This window comes from Pecten maximus, chromosome 12, assembly GCF_902652985.1.
Source record: "Pecten maximus chromosome 12, xPecMax1.1, whole genome shotgun sequence".
Lineage (NCBI taxonomy): Eukaryota > Metazoa > Mollusca > Bivalvia > Pectinida > Pectinidae > Pecten > Pecten maximus.
In genome coordinates this window covers 16643528-16665364 of record NC_047026.1, presented here as the reverse complement: position 1 = coordinate 16665364, position 21837 = coordinate 16643528, and the positions used below count along the sequence as shown (strand labels likewise).

The window sequence follows — 21837 nt, the reverse complement described above, 5'->3', positions numbered from 1 at the left end:
TTCACGACCAGCGTATGATTATAACGTGGCGTTTCGGTGACATTAGTGTTACGGGTACGAGATTGTAATCAAATCAACAGGTCTTCTCGTCTATACTATAATCTATCTATACCGAAATGGCATACACTATATAAGTCAATTCGTCTACTGTGAGAAGACGATTCAACTACTTTTGTTTTTACCAAGGTTTTCAAGGTTTCAAGGTTTTATTGATATCACTCTGACACATTAACGTGTGTAACAAGAGGTCACATATACATAATAACAATGATACATGGCGTACAGTTATACAATCTTACATTATTCTATACAATATAAATTTGTGATAATTACAAAGAACATTAAAGAATTTTAAAGAATGGAGGAGCACTGCTTCGTACAAAAATCACTTTAGAATCAATTTACTTAGTTTTTCTATAAATCTACACATTCTTATATACATTTTACGATTAAATATAGTGAAAGCATTAGGCAAAGCTGTTTGTTTAAAATGCATGAGTTCATGAAGGAAAAGCAAATAATTTTGTTTAATAGTTATTTTTGTTGTTGTTTTTAAAGTTGTTGTTTTGATATTGATTATTATAATTAAAATGAAATCTTTTAATATATGTTGCGGTAAACAATGAAGCCTTAAACTAATATAACAATATCAGGATATAATGTCCGAATCTCCCAGAGTGCACTGCGGTCCCTACTTTACACCGATGGAATCCCTGATAGAGATATGAGAATATCCTTGAACGAAACGAAACTTTTTATACCGTAACATAAGGTTTAAAACGGTAAGTTTCGTTTTATGGCATACGAGGATGCAAAACTTAAATAAGCACGTCTTACGAGAAAAAATACCCAACAAATGACGTTTTTTTTCTGAATAGGGGAGAGTGATAATTACCAGTGACGGAAACTTTTCTGTCAAGAATTTTAGACAAAAACTAGAGTGTGAACTATACACAAATTGACTGTGTGCGTTAAGTCGGCCATAGGGAAGTTAATTAAGCCTAATTAGGAAGGTACGCACTGTGTCACGGCCCTGGTCAGAACACCCCATGTAACCGAGGAACAGTTAGGTTCTTATTGTCTCGGCGTGGATGATTAGCTAATCCGATTAAGGGAGGTGTCAATATCCATGTTCCGGTTTGTTTACAAATAGTTTTAATTGTTTTACACAAATATCCAAGTTTCAAGTTTTTTATTTACCAAATGTCATATAACATATAGGTATATATCAATACATAATACAAGAATCATAATAATAGAATGTCCCAAGATGGCGGAGGATAATTCCTTATACATGTACAAAATTAATATTAATACTCATTACCATTAATATCATTAAAATAATGAAGTACAATATAGCACTATAGACGATATCGCATAGGTTCATAAATTCATTAGATTGTTTCTTTGATCTGTTGCATGCACCAAATATTTACCCAAATTACGTAATGTTTTAATATTTTTATATGAAAATAATTCTATTAGCTTGAGTACACTAGGATGTTCGTAATAGAACTTCTTTAAAAATTTAATTCTTAATTCTACATACGCAGGACATAATAAAATAAAATGCATTTCGTCTTCAATATCATTGTTGTTACACACAGTGCAAATTTGCTCACCTCTCGGAACTGCATTAAGAGAGCGTCCGGACTCAATATGAAGAGAGTGTGCCTGAATACGATATTTACTTAAAATCTGTTTAGTTTTAGAATTAAGAGATTTCGTCAGGTAATATTGAAGTTCAAAGTCATTCGCAAGATATTTATAAATTTGACACTTAGAAGAATTATTAAAGGAACTATGTAAATCTTGTATAAATATGTCATGCAAGCGTTGCGTATACAATTCTAAAAGTGTTTTTCATTGTTAACATTTTGAGCAATCCAAACGTAATTAAAGCCATGTCTACATAAATCATCTTTTATCTCATAGACCCAGTTTAATTTACAATTAGGCTTTTTAATATTGAGATCTAGCAGTGCCACATAGCATGACTTCAATATACAATTATTTGTCTTTAACAACTTTAACCAATACTTCATGATCATTATTTTTCGTTGTACATGTTAACCATATCTACCAGTCTCAAAATACACCATGGAGCTATTGACTGTTTTCTTCACGTTTAGTAATCCTTTCAGGAATAAAATATGTACAGCTTCAATCTTAGGTGCTGGGTGATGTCCCCATACTTCACAACAATAATTAAGTATACATGACACATATGTATCGAATAGTGATAATTTAGTTTCGGCATTAAGCATATAATTTTTAATTCTACTTTTGAGAAGATAATAAGCTTTCCTTCCCTGCGATGCTAATGTATTGTGTGCCACAGTAACTCTTCATTATAATTAAAAACTAATCCCAAATAACAAAAAGTATCAACTACATCTATATCCTTCCCTTGAAAAGTCCACAATGTTCGGTAGGCGTCAAACGCTTGCTCTTTCTAAAAACAACAATTTTGGTTTTATTTATGTTAACTGTTAGATTCCATTTATCGGAATAGGTTTGCAGACAATCTAACATATTTTGGAGATCATTAGCATCTTCAGTGAATAAAACTGTATCATCAGCATACATAAGAATAAATAAATTTAAAAGTTGCAATTGGTAGCTATGACAATTAGAGTTAATTAGTGCACTTTCCATATCATTAACGAAGAGCGAATATAGTATCGGCGATAAAGATTCCCCTTGTAAAAGTCCGACATGCAAGTCGAACAAAGCAGATAATTTCCCGCTTAATTTAGTACAGGATTTTACATTATCATAAATTGACTTTATTACATTTAACAACCTACCCCTAATTCCACTTCTCCACAATTTAAGCCAGAGTTTATCGTGACAAACACTGTCAAATGCTTTACTATAATCGACAAATACGCAGTACAATTTTTTATTCTGTTGTAAAGTATTTGTGATTAAACTATGTAATGCAAATATTGCATCACGTGTACCAAAACCAGGCTTAAACCCAAATTGCGCATCTGTAACGACATGTTCAGATTCGCTCCATTCTAGCAATCTTCTATTCAAGAGACTGGTAAATAACTTAGCTACATGACTAATTAGGGTAATACCCCTGTAGTTGTTAACATTGTTTTTATCTCCTTTTTTATGCAAAGGAGTAATTACACCATGTGCCCAGGCTTGGGGGAAATATCCAACTTCCATAATGGTATTGAATAATTTTAATAAAACTGGAGCAAATTAGTCCTTATATTCAATTAAATATTCATTAAGAATCATATCCATACCAGCCGACTTATTTCTGGATAGACCTTTAATTACGTCGACTACTTCCACTAATTTAAAATCCAGATCTAGTTCAGGAAAAACATTATCGTTATCATCGAAGCCGCTATCAGTGTCGGACTCCATACGAGTAAGCTGTCCAGCGAGACCCTTGAAATATTGATAAAAATCATCTAATACTAGATCACTATTGACACCAACCCGTCGCTTAGCAAACGTTCTGTAAAATTCTTTGGGGTTATTACGTTTTAGCAATTCCATCATGTTACCTTCCATTCGTATATAGGCACGCTTCAGCTTGGCCTCGCACACTTTATAACATTTTTTAGCTTCAGATAGACATACCCTGTTATCATAAGATCTGTTTTTATCAAAATTAGATAAAACAGTCTTATAATTAGAATATAACCTCTTGCAATGATCATTGAACCATGGCTTATCAGTTTTTGTCTTACTAACATTGGCACAATGACAAGAGCAAGAACAATTTAATATTTTACGATTACGTAAACAAAATTGATCAAACAACGAACGCGTACATTGAACAAAATTGTCCAAGCATTTATCAATACTTTCTTTTGTGTTGTTTAGCTGATCAATAGATCTTTCAGTCAGAAATATGTTTTCCAGAATAGTTCTGTTATCATTGGCCTCCTCAGACCAGACTACACTGGAAACAGAGGAATACTTATTCTCATCTGAACAGCAATTACAATCCTTATTTGTCATATTAAGGCATGTTAATGAAACATATATAGGGGCATGATCTGAAAATTCATTAAAACAGCCCACTAAAAAATGTTGAACATTAGAAAATGAATCTGTAACCGCATAATCAATCACAATTGTACCATTAGTATTACAAAACGTTATCTTACCGCTATTGTCTCCAGAAGTACGGCCATTTATAATTTTTAAACCAGTTGACTTACAGAGCTCTATCAAATTACGACCAAAGCTATTAAGTTGTACATCTTCAGATTTACGTATGGGAACAGTCTGCTCTTCATTATAAGAAATAAAACCATCATCGAGACTATTTATGCGGTTATGTAGACTATCAAATGTTATATAATCAGGTTCCGCTCCTGTTCTACTATTTAAATCACCAATAACAAAAACATGGCCTTTACTACTATAGTGACCGACTCCATTTTCTAACACCTGGAAAATGTCCTGGTCATACGAACCGTAAAAAACTGATCTGTCTGGAGGTATGTATGAAAAAGCTATATAAACATCTTTATTATCCTGGAAGAGTTTTCCATCTATTCTGACCCACATAATACTATCCAATTCTATTAAATCTACCGATAAAAACGGCCGAAGCCAAGTTTTGAATAGGAATACAATACCTCCACCTTTACACTTGGTTCTAACTACTGGTTTACACGATTCAAAACCATTTACTTTAAGCTCATCCTCATTATATAACCAACATTCAGACAAAAAGACTATATCTGAAGTGTGAAATACACCACAAAAATCTGAATTTTCAAGTTTTACACTTAAACTACGCTGGACATTCCAGCTGCATACAGTTAATGAGGCGTTACCCTCCTGAGACCCCTATACTTGCTTCACATTAGTTTCGTCACTACCAGCAACCGACATCTGCGAGTCTGTAGGAGACGGATGCTGGGGCGGAGAGACATCAGAACTAGGTTCTTGAAAAACGGAAAGATCATTGTCAGGCACTGACTGAACGGGTCCTTCAGACACGTCGACACTACGAGATTCCAGCGACTGAAATCTATTAGCTGTTCTAAGATCAGCAGTGCCTCCAGACGTAGATGATGGTGTTGACGACGGACAACGACGCTTTGCAGCCCTTCCCCCACGATGCGACGACCCCGACACCGTACCATGAACCGTTTGCACATACCGAGGTTTGTCTGTCTCAGGTCCCGCGTAAAAAGCTCCATCTACGTACATACGATCTCTCACGAATTTCACTTTGTGACGATCTCTCCTGAGTTGTTTGGCGACCGGATACAGTTTTCGTCTTACCTCCTCAACAACTGCTGGAAATTGCTCGTTGATGCTGTAACGCGATCCTTGCAACCTGTGTGTCAGTGATAACACTAATCCGTGCTGACGTTGATAAATGAACCGCGCCACAATCGGACGCGGCCATCCGTGCTTCTTCTTACCAAACCTGTGGGCATTACCAAACTCAATCGTCTCGTCGATTTCCATCATTTCACTAATAACAGGAAATATTCCTAATTATAATAGTTATAACGACGGATATCAAATGTGTTAAACAAATCAGTGTAGTTTAATTTAGGTTTATGGTAGTGGCACAGTTGTAACACACTTGCCTTTCACCTAGGCGACTGGGGTTCGATTCCCTGATCGGATGTGAAAGGTATGGGGTCACTTGCCCGACCACGTGGGTTTGCCCTGGGTACTCCGGTTTCTTCCCACAGTCAAACCAATAACGCCCAACACGCGTGATTAATAAAGATTGGTGTAGCTTGTTGCGCAACTATTGTTAAATAAATAAAGTTTTTTTTTATTATAGATATAACGATGAAGGTGTGTTACAGTGTTTTTTTTCTATATTCCACGTGGCCTACAGAATATGTTGCGATATCTTAGAATGTGTATCTTCTATCTCGGTGTTTTAATAAATTACAAAATGGAAAATAACATTTCGGAAACAAAATTAAACCAGATTTTACTAAATTCACTACCCTCATAAATTATGTCATTATATTAGAAAATTCGGAAGGATTTATCACTGCACAAGTGTGTTAGAGTTATCTCCCATATTTCATTTTATATCATTATCATGAAGGTAACAATTCGCTGAAAAGATGCATTGAAATTGAAATGCTTAAATAAGAGTTTCTAAAACTTAAATAGATTGATGGATATTGATTTTTAGAAATTTAAAATGAAGATATTTTTTTTTATATAATGTACCCCTTCAGGGGAAATATAAAGCTTGTTTAAGAATACTAATTATTATTATTAAACACTCCAATTATATCTCATATGCTTACCATGATAACCATAACTTAAACAATTCTAGTACACTGTAGATATATGAAAATGTAAATTTTGATGGATGCACACAATTATTTATGAAATGGAGCAACCATGCTCAGAATAGATAAAAAAAAATGAGGCTATGTACGTTTTACCTTTTTCTGGTGTAGAATGGACGATGTGTGTGGTGTGGGTGAGGATAACTGAAGTATTAGTGAAGGAACTCTGTATATATAGTATTGGATGTGTATAGATGACAGGGAACCGTGTCAGGTTTTGAGCACAATTTAATAAAATTGCAATTTTCTGAAGTTGTTGTATGGAATTTGCTTGTCTCGTAAACTTGTCTGAGTTTTAAAAACACTTACGAAGACGTGCAGAGTTTGAGGATAATCAAATAGAAATGACTAGGTGTTTGACCGCTTGACCACCCGAAGGTGTTTCTGATTGCCGTAATTAGTTCGGAATACGAGATGGAGAAGTGGACTTACTCATGTTTGTTTTGCTAAGAGACACTGAAGGGCGTGGCTTGGGAGTGGTAAGTCCCGGGGGTGGTGGACGTCTGGATATACGTAGGTTAGGTTATGTGAATGGTGCAAAATGGTCTACAAGGATCACTGCTATATAACAAACACCTGTCTATAAAGATCACAACTATATAACAAACACCTGTCTATAAAGATCACTCATATATAACAGACACCTTTCTATAAAGTTCACAACTATATAACGGACACCTGTCTATAAAGATCACTAATATATAACAGACACCTGTCTATAAAGATCACTCATATATAACAGACACCGGTCTATAAAGTTCACAAATATATAACAGACACCTGTCTATAAAGATCACTCCTATATAACAGACACCTTTCTATAACGGTCACAAATATATAACAAACATCTGTCTATAAAGATCACTCTTATATAACAGACACCTGTCTATAAAGATCATAAATACTTATTCTCAATAACAAAAGGCCTTTGGTCATATTTTCCCCAAAGTTTCTTCTTAATGTCACAGAGATAACTTAAGATGTGTTAAATCTCAGTCTAAAAGCAAGCATCATCTATCAGTATAAATAACATAACTCAGGTGACCGATAAGGCCCATAGGTAGTTTGTTCCTGTTTGGTGTATTTGTATGAAATACACTCTGGCATTTCGGAGAAGTGGCGTTTTACAGTAAACTGAACTAAACTATTTTTAAAGAAACGACTGCCTTCTTAAGTGATGTTTCAGACGTAATTGGTTAACATTAGACCTGGCGTTCAGGAGGAGTAGTGCTTTATGGAAAACAATGCAGATGACAAATGGCGGATGACGTACAAAACATGATGAAAAATGTCATCGTGACCCTATGGGCCAGATGACCTGATACCATTCCGACAAAACCACGATAAATGAATTTTCTGTGAAATATTTATTCAATTTCGCACACGAAATATGCTTGAAATGATGTACATGTAATGTCATGATACTCATTGCTGTATAGATTTAGACATTCCACATTGTCATTATTGCTCTGTTCACATATTGGCATGATGTATAGAGAAAACCATATTTACAATGTAATATATACAATTATAGTAGTGTTCATAGTTGATACACGGCACTGTTTCACAACAAAATATGTTCATTCTTATCGAAGAGGACAAATCATTTTATTAATTAATATGATGGAAATACACATTTTCATTAGTTTTTTAACATTAGTTATATTCAATAGTTTGTTAAATTTAATAATATTTGGTCTTGACTAATAGTATTTGTCTATGCATGTATATAAAATTCTGTGAGCAGATAACGCTGCACATTCAAGTAAATAATGAAATTCATCACCAATTTGTTGACCATTACAATGTGGACATTTTCTTTCCTTGTACTCAATCTGGTGCCATCTGCCAGTTTCAACAATAAATTTATGAGTAGTAGTGCGAAATTTACAAAAAATTACTCTATCTTTATCAGGTAAAATATCTAAATAATTTTCAAAATTACAGTTATCCTTAAAGATTCTATAACATATAGCCTTTTATGAATTGTGCACATCGCTCTGCCATTTCTGTAAGTACTGGTCATAAAGTCTTAACTTAATAACATGTTTTAGCCATACTGTATTACATTCAGAAGAATATTGTATATCCCATAAGTAACTCATCCCACATTCATTTAAAATACTTTGAACAAAACTTATGTATGGAACAGGTTTGTTATCAAAATGATGACAAAAACAAAGAAGTTTATACAGTTTAATATGAATTTTACTTAATTTAGAATGAGTCAACTGTGACCAATATGTTATCACTCTTGTTTTTACCGAAATTTCAAGTGTAGTTGTACCAAGTTCTCCATATACCAAATAATTAGGAGTTCTATTTTTTAATCCAAGTAATAATTTACAAAATTTTAACTGTACACGTTCAATTGCTTTGAGGTCAGTTAAACCCCAAATCTCACAAAGCAATAGTTATTAGTTGAGTTCTTAGATGGAAAAATAAGAATCATGTATATACAAAATGTATATATCTTTAAAACTCACTTGTGTCGAACACGGTTGAATCGAATACATTGAATGAGTCGAACGTTTCGTTCGGTCCCGATTTTTTCCGTTCTTTATCTTAGTAAATTAAGCACGGATGATTCGAACACTGATGAGTCGAATACTGCGGTTGTGTCGAATATATTTTGTGGTCCCTCCCTTCTAAACTATACCAAAATTTCCATTTTCGTGTCGAACATCGAGTCGTCATGTTGTCTCAGGTAAAATTTGCTGACCTCGCTTGATTGACCGAGTGTGACCGATCAACCGTTACGGTGTTACCAAAGCCAATTGTTAGTTTCCGGCTGTCGGTCGCACATCATTCCATTGTTTATACAGGTGCACAGGTGAAGTAAAACGTTCAGGTTTACATAACTAAGAATAAAATGTGCACGTTTTAGTCTAATAACCAATATGTGATCTGTTTACTGTTTTGATACATATGGCCGCCGAAAAAATAGGAAAAAGTAAACGATAAATTACATATCTTCCATCGAAAAATGCACAGAAAAAATACTTGTCTGTCATTGATTTATTTATATATACCTAAATTCTGAATACGACGATGCAATAGCAAAAATGATATGCGGGATGGTTTTACTCTGTTCAAAAGATCGTGGCAATGCATTTCATGCAGCCGATAAACACTGACCGCGGCCTTCACCTTTGATGCAAAATCAGCACGCGAACGGTCGATCAAATTTTCCTGAACTGTTTATTGTTTAATATTGTTAAATTGTAGAACAATATGAACGGATTTCAAGATAATTAACAATGTTAGTACAATATATACATTTATATTCTTATAATGTATGTATTTTTTTCATAGAATATTATGCTGTCATTGTACGGCTCCCGTATGTAAATCGTGTGTCTATGTCAAAGATGATTTTACGCATGAACTATTTTGATCTGTAACGGTGCACAATATTGTTTATTAGATAAAGGGATAATTGTTATCATGTACAATTAATTAAATTCTTTGTTATTATTTATTGCTTATTTTCGACTATGTTATCAAACACTTGTTCTGCATACAACTGATAATAGTCGGATATTTTGTCTCCGTATACACACGAACACGGATAAGTCGAACCATCGGATAAGTCGAATATTTTGCTTGGTCCCGTCGACTTCGACTTATCCGAGTTTTACTGTATATAAATAAAGTAACACAATTGACGAATGAAGACAACTTCATGACCCCTGACCAGGCCTTGAACCCACGATCCAAGGCACCCAATCGCCTAGTCAGAAATCCCTGCAGCTTATACCGCTGCGCCACATCAGCGTTGTGAAAAAAGAACGTCATATATATATTTATATATATAAAGAATTTCGGTGCTCTTGAAATATCTGTAATCTACAATGGATGTACAAGCATCATGTTTCACCAATAGGAGACTAAAACACAAACGCACGTGCATATATAAACGACCTTACAAACCCGAACGCACGACTTAGTCAAGATTGATTGTCTCAAACATCTTCCTAGATTCAACAATACCTTCAGTAATACCCAGTATGGCTCTTTCTACCACAATATGCGATAGTTAACACCCAAGGCATGAAATAATCATTACAACTGTTGAAAAACTTCAATTCAGTTAATCTATTACTTAAACCTTACGGTTTATCAGTACAAATATTTACAGTACACACATGACAGATATTTACATAAAATACAGACAAATGGTAGTTTATAAACACACACAGATCTCACATACACACACAAACCACACATACACACACAAACCACACATACACGACCGCTGTGCTAGTGTAGAGTTTTACATGTTTTACCAAACGTGGAATGAACTCTATATGCGTTTTGATTGGTTGAAACGTTGATCTTTGACAGGACTATTTTTTAATCTCATGGTTCAATGGGTTTCGATTTGCTTACACTTAAAGGCCGTTTCACGCGGTCGCGGAAATGATGACACACAAAAAGTAGTTCACAATTGTGTTTGTGAAGATTTATTTTTTCATATGGATTTCTGTTAAATTTTTGCTTTGAAAAATAATAAAACTTTCTAATTGTTTGTTATGATGAACAATAAATTGTAATATCTTCACATATTTTCGAAATGTCAGTTTGCATATTATTTTGCGATATTTAACTTTACGCCATTACACCCTAACTGATATTGTGAAAAGAAGACACGTTGTCAAAGGTTAATACATCTTAATAGCTTTCCTATTGTGGCATGAACAGGTTACACATATTCGTGGTTGTTGTATATAGAGTACACAACGAGTGGTTGTTGTATATGCTATTTCTTTGACTGCGCATTATGGACTTTTGGAACCAAACGGTTACGCAATCGAACATTGAAATGAAAGCACAAGGAAACTTAATTGTCGACGGTTAAATACTCTACTCTCGACGGTTAAATACTTTACTCTCGACGGTTAAATACTTTACTCTCGACGGTTAAATACTTTACTCTCGACGGTTAAATACTTTACTAGACGGTTAAATAATCTCGACGGTTAAATACTCTACTCGACGGTTAAATACTTTACTCGACGGTTAAATACTTTACTGGACGGTTAAATACTTTACTCGACGGTTAAATACTCTACTCTCGACGGTTAAATACTTTACTCTCGACATTTAAATACTTTACTCGACGGTTAAATACTTTACTGGACGGTTAAATACTTTACTCTCGACGGTTAAATACTCTACTCGACGGTTAAATACTCTACTCGACGGTTAAATACTTTACTAGACGGTTAAATACTTTACTAGACGGTTAAATACTTTACTCGACGGTTAAATACTTTACTGGACGGTTAAATACTTTACTCTCGACGGTTAAATACTTTACTCTCGACGGTTAAATACTTTACTAGATGGTTAAATACTTTACTCGACGGTTAAATACTTTACTAGATGGTTAAATACTTTACTCTCGACATTTAAATACTTTACTCTCGACGGTTAAATACTTTACTCGACAGTTAAATACTTTACTCTCGACGGTTAAATACTTTACTAGACGGTTAGATACTTTACCCTCGACGGTTAAATACTTTACTCGACGGTTAAATACTTTACTAGACGGTTAGATACTTTACCCTCGACAGTTAAATACTTTACCTTCGACGGGTAAATACTTTACTCGACGGTTAAATACTTTACTCGACGGTTAAATACTTTACTCTCGACATTTAAATACTTTACTGTCGACGGTTAAATACTTTACTCTCGACGGTTAAATACTCTACTCTCGACCGTTAAATACTTTACTAGACGGTTAAATACTTTACTCGACGGTTAAATACTTTACTAGACGGTTAAATACTTTACTCTCGACGGTTAAATACTTTACTCTCGACGGTTAAATACTTTACTCTCGACGGTTAAATACTCTACTCGACGGTTAAATACTTTACACTCGACGGTTAAATACTTTACTCTCGACGGTTAAATACTCTACTCGACGGTTAAATACTTTACTCTCGACGGTTAAATACTTTACTCTCGACATTTAAATACTTTACTCGACGGTTAAATACTTTACTCGACGGTTAAATACTTTACTCGACGGTTAAATACTTTACTCTCGACGGTTAAATACTCTACTCGACGGTTAAATACTCTACTCGACGGTTAAATACTTTTACTCTCGACGGTTAAATACTTTACTAGACTGTTAAATACTTTACTCTCGACGGTTAAATACTTTACTCTCGACGGTTAAATACTTTACTAGACGGTTAAATACTTTACTCGAAGGTTAAATACTTTACTAGACGGTTAAATACTTTACTCTCGACGGTTAAATACTTTACTCTCGACAGTTAAATACTCTACTCGACGGTTAAATACTTTACTCGACAGTTAAATACTTTACTCTCGACAGTTAAATACTCTACTCGACGGTTAAATACTTTACTCGACAGTTAAATACTTTACTCTCGACGGTTAAATACTTTACTCGACAGTTAAATACTTTACTCTCGACAGTTAAATACTTTACTCTCGACAGTTAAATACTCTACTCGACAGTTAAATACTTTACACTCGACGGTTAAATACTTTACTCTCGACAGTTAAATACTTTACTCTCGACGGTTAAATACTTTACTCTCGACGGTTAAATACTTTACTCGACGGTTAAATACTTTACACTCGACGGTTAAATACTTTACTTTCGACGGTTAAATACTTTACACTCGACGGTTAAATACTTTACTCTCGACGGTTAAATACTTTACTCTCGACGGTTAAATACTTTACTCTCGACGGTTAAATACTTTACTCTCGACAGTTAAATACTCTACTCGACGGTTAAATACTCTACTCGACGGTTAAATACTCTACTCGACGGTTAAATACTTTACTCTCGACGGTTAAATACTTTACTCTGGACGGTTAAATACTTTACTCGACAGTTAAATACTTTACTCGACAGTTAAATACTTTACTCGACAGTTAAATACTTTACTCGACGGTTAAATACTTTACACTCGACGGTTAAATACTTTACTCTCGACAGTTAAATACTTTACTCTCGACAGTCAAATACTTTACTCTCGACGGTTAAATACTTTACTCTCGACGGTTAAATACTTTACTCTCGACGGTTAAATACTTTACTCTCGACAGTTAAATACTCTACTCGACGGTTAAATACTCTACTCGACGGTTAAATACTCTACTCGACGGTTAAATACTTTACTCTCGACGGTTAAATACTTTACTCTCGACGGTTAAATACTTTACTCGACAGTTAAATACTTTACTCGACAGTTAAATACTTTACTCGACAGTTAAATACTTTACTCGACGGTTAAATACTTTACACTCGACGGTTAAATACTTTACTCTCGACAGTTAAATACTTTACTCGACTGTTAAATACTTTACTCTCGACAGTTAAATACTTTACTCTCGACGGTTAGATACTTTACACTCGAAGGTTAAATACTTTACTCGACGGTTAAATACTTTACTCGACAGTTAAATACTTTACTCGACAGTTAAATACTTTACTCTCGACAGTTAAATACTTTACTCGACGGTTAAATACTTTACTCGACGGTTAAATACTTTACTAGACGGTTAAATACTTTACTCTCGACGGTTAAATACTTTACTCTCGACGGTTAAATACTTTACTCTCGACGGTTAAATACTTTACTCGACAGTTAAATACTTTACTCTCGACAGTTAAATACTTTACTCGACGGTTAAATACTTTACTAGACGGTTAAATACTTTACTCTCGACAGTTAAATACTTTACTCGACGGTTAAATACTTTACTCTCGACGGTTAAATACTTTACTCTCGACGGTTAAATACTTTACTCGACGGTTAAATACTTTACTCTCGACGGTTAAATACTTTACTCTCGACGGTTAAATACTTTACTCTCCACGGTTAAATACTTTACTCGACGGTTAAATACTTTACTAGACGGTTAAATACTTTACTTAGACGGTTAAATACTTTACTCTCGACAGTTAAATACTTTACTCTCGACAGTTGAATACTTTACTCGACGGTTAAATAATTTACTCGACGGTTAAATACTTTACTCTCGACAGTTGAATACTTTACCAGACGGTTAAATACTTTACTAGACGGTTAAATACTTTACTAGACGGTTAAATACTTTACTCTCGACGGTTAAATACTTTACTCTCGACGGTTAAATACTTTACTCGACGGTTAAATACTTTACTCGACGGTTAAATACTTTACTAGACGGTTAAATACTTTACTAGACGGTTAAATACTTTACTCTCGACATTTAAATACTTTACTAGACGGTTAAATACTTTACTAGACGGTTAAATACTTTACTCTCGACGGTTAAATACTTTACTCTCGACGGTTAAATACTTTACTCTCGACAGTTAAATACTCTACTCGACGGTTAAATACTTTACTAAACGGTTAAATACTTTACTCTCGACGGTTAAATACTTTACTCTCGACGGTTAAATACTTTACTCTCAACGGTTAAATACTTTACTCTCGACGGTTAAATACTTTACTAGACGGTTAAATACTTTACTCTCGACAGTTAAATACTTTACTCTCGACGGTTAAATACTTTACTCGACGGTTAAATACTTTACTCTCGACGGTTAAGTACTTTACTCTCGACGGTTAAATACTTTACTCGACGGTTAAATACTTTACTAGACGGTTAAATACTTTACTCTCGACATTTAAATACTTTACTCTCGACATTTAAATACTTTACTCGACGGTTAAATACTTTACTCTCGACAGTTAAATACTTTACTCTCGACGGTTAAATACTTTACTCTCGACGGTTAAATACTTTACTCGACGGTTAAATACTTTACTCTCGACGGTTAAGTACTTTACTCTCGACGGTTAAATACTTTACTCGACGGTTAAATACTTTACTAGACGGTTAAATACTTTACTCTCGACATTTAAATACTTTACTCTCGACATTTAAATACTTTACTAGACGGTTAAATACTTTACTCTCGACATTTAAATACTTTACTCTCGATATTTAAATACTTTACTCGACGGTTAAATACTTTACTCTCGACAGTTAAATACTTTACTAGACGGTTAAATACTTTACTCTCGACGGTTAAATACTTTACTCTCGACAGTTAAATACTTTACTAGACGGTTAAATACTTTACTCTCGACGGTTAAATACTTTACTCTCGACATTTAAATACTTTACTCGACGGTTAAATACTTTACACTCGACGGTTAAATACTTTACTTTCGACGGTTAAATACTTTACACTCGACGGTTAAATACTTTACTCTCGACGGTTAAAAACTTTACTCTCGACGGTTAAATACTTTACTCTCGACGGTTAAATACTTTACTCTCGACAGTAAAATACTCTACTCGACGGTTAAATACTCTACTCGACGGTTAAATACTCTACTCGACGGTTAAATACTTTACTCTCGACGGTTAAATACTTTACTCTCGACGGTTAAATACTTTACTCGACAGTTAAATACTTTACTCGACAGTTAAATACTTTACTCGACAGTTAAATACTTTACTCGACGGTTAAATACTTTACACTCGACGGTTAAATACTTTACTCTCGACAGTTAAATACTTTACTCTCGACAGTTAAATACTTTACTCTCGACGGTTAAATACTTTACTCTCGACGGTTAAATACTTTACTCTCGACGGTTAAATACTTTACTCTCGACAGTTAAATACTCTACTCGACGGTTAAATACTCTACTCGACGGTTAAATACTCTACTCGACGGTTAAATACTTTACTCTCGACGGTTAAATACTTTACTCTCGACGGTTAAATACTTTACTCGACAGTTAAATACTTTACTCGACAGTTAAATACTTTACTCGACAGTTAAATACTTTACTCGACGGTTAAATACTTTACACTCGACGGTTAAATACTTTACTCTCGACAGTTAAATACTTTACTCTCGACAGTTAAATACTTTACTCTCGACGGTTAAATACTTTACTCTCGACGGTTAAATACTTTACTCTCGACGGTTAAATACTTTACTCTCGACAGTTAAATACTCTACTCGACGGTTAAATACTCTACTCGACGGTTAAATACTCTACTCGACGGTTAAATACTTTACTCTCGACGGTTAAATACTTTACTCTCGACGGTTAAATACTTTACTCGACGGTTAAATACTTTACTCTCGACGGTTAAGTACTTTACTCTCGACGGTTAAATACTTTACTCGACGGTTAAATACTTTACTAGACGGTTAAATACTTTACTCTCGACATTTAAATACTTTACTCTCGACATTTAAATACTTTACTCGACGGTTAAATACTTTACTCTCGACAGTTAATTACTTTACTCTCGACGGTTAAATACTTTACTCTCGACGGTTAAATACTTTACTCGACGGTTAAATACTTTACTCTCGACGGTTAAGTACTTTACTCTCGACGGTTAAATACTTTACTCGACGGTTAAATACTTTACTAGACGGTTAAATACTTTACTCGACGGTTAAATACTTTACTCTCGACAGTTAAATACTTTACTCTCGACAGTTAAATACTTTACTCTCGACGGTTAAATACTTTACTCTCGACGGTTAAATACTTTACTCTCGACGGTTAAATACTTTACTCTCGACAGTTAAATACTCTACTCGACGGTTAAATACTCTACTCGACGGTTAAATACTCTACTCGACGGTTAAATACTTTACTCTCGACGGTTAAATACTTTACTCTCGACGGTTAAATACTTTACTCGACAGTTAAATACTTTACTCGACAGTTAAATACTTTACTCGACAGTTAAATACTTTACTCGACGGTTAAATACTTTACACTCGACGGTTAAATACTTTACTCCTGACAGTTAAATACTTTACTCGACTGTTAAATACTTTACTCTCGACAGTTAAATACTTTACTCTCGACGGTTAGATACTTTACACTCGAAGGTTAAATACTTTACTCGACGGTTAAATACTTTACTCGACAGTTAAATACTTTACTCGACAGTTAAATACTTTAATCTCGACAGTTAAATACTTTACTCTCGACGGTTAAATACTTTACTCGACGGTTAAATACTTTACTAGACGGTTAAATACTTTACTCTCGACGGTTAAATACTTTACTCTCGACGGTTAAATACTTTACTCGACAGTTAAATACTTTACTCTCGACAGTTAAATACTTTACTCGACGGTTAAATACTTTACTAGACGGTTAAATACTTTACTCTCGACAGTTAAATACTTTACTCGACGGTTAAATACTTTACTCTCGACGGTTAAATACTTTACTCTCGACGGTTAAATACTTTACTCGACGGTTAAATACTTTACTCTCGACGGTTAAATACTTTACTCTCGACGGTTAAATACTTTACTCTCGACGGTTAAATACTTTACTCGACGGTTAAATACTTTACTAGACGGTTAAATACTTTACTTAGACGGTTAAATACTTTACTCTCGACAGTTAAATACTTTACTCTCGACAGTTGAATACTTTACTCGACGGTTAAATAATTTACTCGACGGTTAAATACTTTACTCTCGACAGTTGAATACTTTACCAGACGGTTAAATACTTTACTAGACGGTTAAATACTTTACTCTCGACGGTTAAATACTTTACTCTCGACGGTTAAATACTTTACTCGACGGTTAAATACTTTACTCGACGGTTAAATACTTTACTAGACGGTTAAATACTTTACTAGACGGTTAAATACTTTACTCTCGACATTTAAATACTTTACTAGACGGTTAAATACTTTACTAGACGGTTAAATACTTTACTAGACGGTTAAATACTTTACTCTCGACGGTTAAATACTTTACTCTCGACGGTTAAATACTTTACTCGACAGTTAAATACTTTACTCGACAGTTAAATACTTTACTCTCGACAGTTAAATACTTTACTCGACTGTTAAATACTTTACTCTCGACAGTTAAATACTTTACTCTCGACGGCTAGATACTTTACACTCGAAGGTTAAATACTTTACTCGACGGTTAAATACTTTACTCGACAGTTAAATACTTTACTCGACAGTTAAATACTTTACTCTCGACAGTTAAATACTTTACTCGACGGTTAAATACTTTACTCGACGGTTAAATACTTTACTAGACGGTTAAATACTTTACTCTCGACGGTTAAATACTTTACTCTCGACGGTTAAATACTTTACTCGACAGTTAAATACTTTACTCTCGACAGTTAAATACTTTACTCGACGGTTAAATACTTTACTAGACGGTTAAATACTTTACTCTCGACAGTTAAATACTTTACTCGACGGTTAAATACTTTACTCTCGACGGTTAAATACTTTACTCTCGACGGTTAAATACTTTACTCGACGGTTAAATACTTTACTCTCGACGGTTAAATACTTTACTCTCGACGGTTAAATACTTTACTCTCGACGGTTAAATACTTTACTCGACGGTTAAATACTTTACTAGACGGTTAAATACTTTACTTAGACGGTTAAATACTTTACTCTCGACAGTTAAATACTTTACTCTCGACAGTTGAATACTTTACTCGACGGTTAAATAATTTACTCGACGGTTAAATACTTTACTCTCGACAGTTGAATACTTTACTCTCGACGGTTAGATACTTTACACTCGAAGGTTAAATACTTTACTCGACGGTTAAATACTTTACTCGACAGTTAAATACTTTACTCGACAGTTAAATACTTTACTCGACAGTTAAATACTTTACTCGACGGTTAAATACTTTACTCGACGGTTAAATACTTTACTAGACGGTTAAATACTTTACTCTCGACGGTTAAATACTTTACTCTCGACGGTTAAATACTTTACTCGACAGTTAAATACTTTACTCTCGACAGTTAAATACTTTACTCGACGGTTAAATACTTTACTAGACGGTTAAATACTTTACTCTCGACAGTTAAATACTTTACTCGACGGTTAAATACTTTACTCTCGACGGTTAAATACTTTACTCTCGACGGTTAAATACTTTACTCGACGGTTAAATACTTTACTCTCGACGGTTAAATACTTTACTCTCGACGGTTAAATACTTTACTCTCGACGGTTAAATACTTTACTCGACGGTTAAATACTTTACTAGACGGTTAAATACTTTACTTAGACGGTTAAATACTTTACTCTCGACAGTTAAATACTTTACTCTCGACAGTTGAATACTTTACTCGACGGTTAAATAATTTACTCGACGGTTAAATACTTTACTCTCGACAGTTGAATACTTTACCAGACGGTTAAATACTTTACTAGACGGTTAAATACTTTACTAGACGGTTAAATACTTTACTCTCGACGGTTAAATACTTTACTCTCGACGGTTAAATACTTTACTCGACGGTTAAATACTTTACTCGACGGTTAAATACTTTACTAGACGGTTAAATACTTTACTAGACGGTTAAATACTTTACTCTCGACATTTAAATACTTTACTAGACGGTTAAATACTTTACTAGACGGTTAAATACTTTACTAGACGGTTAAATACTTTACTCTCGACGGTTAAATACTTTACTCTCGACGGTTAAATACTTTACTCTCGACAGTTAAATACTCTACTCGACGGTTAAATACTTTACTAGACGGTTAAATACTTTACTCTCGACGGTTAAATACTTTACTCTCGACGGTTAAATACTTTACTCTCGACGGTTAAATACTTTACTCTCGACGGTTAGATACTTTACTAGACGGTTAAATACTTTACTCTCGACAGTTAAATACTTTACTCTCGACGGTTAAATACTTTACTCGACGGTTAAATACTTTACTCTCGACGGTTAAGTACTTTATTCTCGACGGTTAAATACTTTACTCGACGGCTAAATACTTTACTAGACGGTTAAATACTTTACTCTCGACATTTAAATACTTTACTCTCGACATTTAAATACTTTACTCGACGGTTAAATACTTTACTCTCGACGGTTAAATACTTTACTCTCGACGGTTAAATACTTTACTCGACGGTTAAATACTTTACTCTCGACGGTTAAATACTTTACTCTCGACGGTTAAATACTTTACTCGACGGTTAAATACTTTACTAGACGGTTAAATACTTTACTTAGACGGTTAAATACTTTACTCTCGACAGTTAAATACTTTACTCTCGACAGTTGAATACTTTACTCGACGGTTAAATAATTTACTCGACGGTTAAATACTTTACTCTCGACAGTTGAATACTTTACCAGACGGTTAAATACTTTACTAGACGGTTAAATACTTTACTAGACGGTTAAATACTTTACTCTCGACAGTTAAATACTTTACTCTCGACGGTTAAATACTTTACTCTCGACGGTTAAATACTTTACTCGACGGTTAAATACTTTACTCTCGACGGTTAAGTACTTTACTCTCGACGGTTAAATACTTTACTCGACGGTTAAATACTTTACTAGACGGTTAAATACTTTACTCTCGACATTTAAATACTTTACTCTCGACATTTAAATACTTTACTAGACGGTTAAATACTTTACTCTCGACATTTAAATACTTTACTCTCGATATTTAAATACTTTACTCGACGGTTAAATACTTTACTCTCGACAGTTAAATACTTTACTAGACGGTTAAATACTTTACTCTCGACGGTTAAATACTTTACTCTCGACATTTAAATACTTTACTCTCGACATTTAAATACTTTACTCGACGGTTAAATACTTTACTCTCGACAGTTAAATACTTTACTCTCGACGGTTAAGTACTTTACTCTCGACGGTTAAATACTTTACTCGACGGTTAAATACTTTACTAGACGGTTAAATACTTTACTCTCGACATTTAAATACTTTACTCTCGACATTTAAATACTTTACTCGACAGTTGAATACTTTACTCTCGACAGTTAAATACTTTACTCTCGACGGTTAAATACTTTACTCTCGACGGTTAAATACTTTACTCGACGGTTAAATACTTTACTCTCGACGGTTAAGTACTTTACTCTCGACGGTTAAATACTTTACTCGACGGTTAAATACTTTACTAGACGGTTAAATACTTTACTCGACGGTTAAATACTTTACTCTCGACGGTTAAATACTTTACTCGACGTTTAAATACTTTACTAGACGGTTAAATACTTTACTAGACGGTTAAATACTTTACTCTCGACATTTAAATACTTTACTCTCGACATTTAAATACTTTACTCTCGACAGTTAAATACTTTACTCTCGACGGTTAAATACTCTACTCTCGACAGTTAAATACTTTACTCTCGATGGTTAAATACTCTACTCGACGGTTAAATACTTTACTCGACTGTTAAATACTTTACTCGACGGTTAAATACTTTACTCTCGACGGTTAAATACTTTACTCTCGACAGTTAAATACTTTACTCTCGACGGTTAAATACTTTACTCTCGACGGTTAAATACTTTACTCGACGGTTAAATACTTTACTAGACGGTTAAATACTTTACTCTCGACGGTTAACTACTTTACTGTCGACGGTTAAATACTTTACTAGACGGTTAGATA

At 34.1% G+C, this 21837-nt stretch overlaps 1 protein-coding gene across 1 annotated transcript in view; it reads right to left on the bottom strand.

Moving 5' to 3' along the window:
- The window catches only part of LOC117339168, a 77279-nt gene that overhangs the window by 47088 nt on the left and 8354 nt on the right, over nucleotides 1–21837 (bottom strand). The gene's annotated exons all lie outside the window — the stretch shown is intronic.